This window comes from Leptodactylus fuscus, chromosome 6, assembly GCF_031893055.1.
Source record: "Leptodactylus fuscus isolate aLepFus1 chromosome 6, aLepFus1.hap2, whole genome shotgun sequence".
In the NCBI taxonomy this organism is placed as follows: Eukaryota; Metazoa; Chordata; class Amphibia; order Anura; family Leptodactylidae; genus Leptodactylus; species Leptodactylus fuscus.
In genome coordinates, this window is record NC_134270.1 from 83,554,824 (window position 1) to 83,558,169 (window position 3,346).

Here is a 3,346-nt window from a genome sequence, read left to right on the forward strand (position 1 = left end):
GGACACCTAGGAGACCTCTCTGCTAGAGATCTTCTTCAGTTCCTATGAACTTTACCTGCTGGCTGCCAGCTCACCGTAGCTCTAATACAGCTCCTGAACTTCTACAGACTTCTACCTGGTATTGGCTCATCTGATCTTGGACTATTACCTGTGGGCTACCCACGTGCTGTCTCCAGCCTCCTCTGCATTACCCGACGACGGGACTCCTGATCCTGTGCCACTAGTACCGTAACATCAGTCCAGTTCTATACCCTCAACCCAGCTTTCCACGGGGTGTCCACCCAAACACCTGACAGGGATACAGAGCAATTAGGTCCCGCTGTGTACGCTCAATCCAGATATCCCTGGTGTGTACCCCAAAAACCTAAGTGGGATACAGAGAAATACAGTCAGGCTATGTACACTCAATCCAGATATCCCCAGTGTGTACCCCCAAAACCTAAGTGGGATACAGAGAAATACAGTCAGGCTATGTACGCTCAATCCAGTTTTTCACAGTGTGTAACCATAAATCCTTTCTGGGATACACAGAAATACAGTCAGGCTGTACTCTGCTGGTGCAAGGCTCAACTCACCCAAAGGGCAAAAAACTCTGCTGGTAAGAGGCTGAAATCACCTAAAGGGCCTCAATCTCTGCCGGTAGCTCAGCTTAAGGGTCTCTACTTAAATTTGGAAGGGCTCATGTTAAGCGCCAGAAAAGTGAATTTTGAAAGGCCTTACCACATCACACACACACGCATCCATATTGACAGTTCAGGGTGGGTACTGTTGGATTTCCCATTGCCTATTCCATCTGTGGTTGTCATGGGCAACGTGATTTAAAGAGGTGCTTGGTAATGTTTCTTTAGCTTAAAATTTGGGTTTCTGTCCATCCAACTGGGAAGGAAAGAAGGTTTCCAGATATTTTCCCACTTTGCTAGAGTTTTTTTTTTGAGTGTGGAAAGTGTGTAGTTGTTAGGCTGTGATGGTGGGGTAAAACTGACTTGGGCTTGTTAGATGCCCCCAGACATGCTTCCCCTGCTGTTCCAGTTGCATTGCAGAGGTGTTGTCATCATTTCCTGAGGTGTCATAGTGGACTTGGTGACCCTCCTGAGTCGAATTGTGGGTTCCCCTGAAACGAAGCATTTTTCCCCATAGATTATAATGGGGTTCGATATTCCTTCGAATAGTCGAATATTGAGCGGCTATTCGATTTTGGCAGGACAGTCCCGCATTTACAGTTCTGTCCTGCCATCCCTAACGGCTTAGAGATTGCCCCGCTTATGCCTCTGAGTATTTTCTCTTTAAAAAAATCACTTTGCCCCGATTTCCCAGCTCTCTGCTGCGTCTCCTCCCCCTACCTCTCACTTGTGCTACCTCCTGCTGAGCCAGGTGAGGAGACTGAACACGTGACCTATGAGCCCCCCCTCTTCTACAGTCCAGTCCCACGGAGAGAAGAGCAAAGCTGAACTACCTGCAGCGTCTTCCCTGTGTAAGTAGTAACGCGTGTCTGCGTCATGCAGGGTGAAGAGTATGTGTGTGTGTCTGTGTCTCTCAGTAACCTAGGGGCAAAGATGGAAGGGGAACATGAAACTAGGGGCAGATGGAGGGGGGAGATGAAACTGGGGGCAGATGGAGTGGGGGATGTGAAACTGGAGGCAGATGGAGGGGGGACATGAAACTGGGGCAGAAATGGAGGGGGGGGCATGAAACTGGGGATAGATGAAGGGGGGCACTTAAACTGGGGGGGCATTAAACCGTAAATGTAGCTGGAGACCTTTCTGCCTCTAGTTGCCCCCAGTTTAATGTCATCCTCCAGCTACCCCTACGGTTTAATGTCTGCTTCTAGCTGCCCCAGTTTAATGTCCCACTTCAGCTGCCATTAATTTATTGTTCCCCTCCAACTACCCCCACTGCTAATGTCCCCTCTAGTTTCCCCCAATTTAAACTGAGGCACCAGGAGAGGGACTTAATACTGTGGGGCAGTTGGAAGGGAACATTACAATGTGGGGACACATAGTGTCTGGGTGACTGTAGGAGATTAATGAAAATGGGTGGGGTCAACATAAAAAAGGGTGAAGCTAAATTTGCCGCGGCGCGCTATGCGCACTGCACATTTTGTCTCTCTTTCTGTCCTTCAAAAGTTGGGAGGTATGTCAATACCTTTCCCTGCCTGGGATAGCTTGTTGTTGGGAACACCTAACACCAATACCTTTCCCTGCCTTTGGATTATCTTGTTGTTGGACACTCCTAACAGCAATACCACGCCCTGTCTGGGATATCTTGTTGGGCACACCTCACACCAATACCTTTCCCTGTCTGGGATAGCTTGTTGTTGGACACTCCTAACAGCAATACCACGCCCTGTCTGGGATATCTTGTTGGGCACACCTCACACCAATACCTTTCCCTGTCTGGGATAGCTTGTTGTTGGACACTCCTAACAGCAATACCACGCCCTGTCTGGGATATCTTGTTGGGCACACCTCACACCAATACCTTTCCCTGCCTTGGATTGTCTTGTTGTTGGGAACACCTAACACCAATACCACGCCCTGCCTTTGGATTATCTTGTTGTTGGACACTCCTAACAGCAATACCACGCCCTGTCTGGGATATCTTGTTGGGCACACCTCACACCAATATCACGCCCTGTCTGGGATATCTTGTTGGGCACACCTCACACCAATATCACGCCCTGTCTGGGATAGCTTGTTGGGCACACCTCACACCAATACCACGCCCTGTCTGGGATATCTTGTTGGGCACACCTCACACCAATACCTTTCCCTGCCTTGGATTGTCTTGTTGTTGGACACTCCTAACAGCAATACCACGCCCTGCCTGGGATATCTTGTTGTTGGGAACACCTAACACCAATACCACGCCCTGCCTTTGGATTATCTTGTTGTTGGACACTCCTAACAGCAATACCACGCCCTGCCTGGGATATCTTGTTGGGCACACTTAACACCAATACCTTTCCCTGCCTTGGATTGTCTTGTTGTTGCCCTCTGCTGACCATACTTTCCCTTTCTAAGTGGGCCATTTCTGCTGGATTATGGCTGTCCATTTGGCCCCTGCCTTCAGTTTGGCTGTATTTCCATGAGCTGGTGTACACAGGAGCATGTAGCCGAGGTGTTTTCCATAGCTGGAGCCTGTGCTCCTTCTATAGCTGCAGTGCCTGCACACTCGTCCTCCTCATTGCCCTTGTCCTCACCCCTCCCTGCACACATAGGCAGCTCAGTGCGTGTCATGCCTGACTCTGAAGAGTGACGTTAGTAGACGCTTATTATTGTCTCCATGGCGACCCCCCCTCCCTCAGTATACGGGCTTCCTCTGTATACCGGAACCTGAGTCTCTGGCG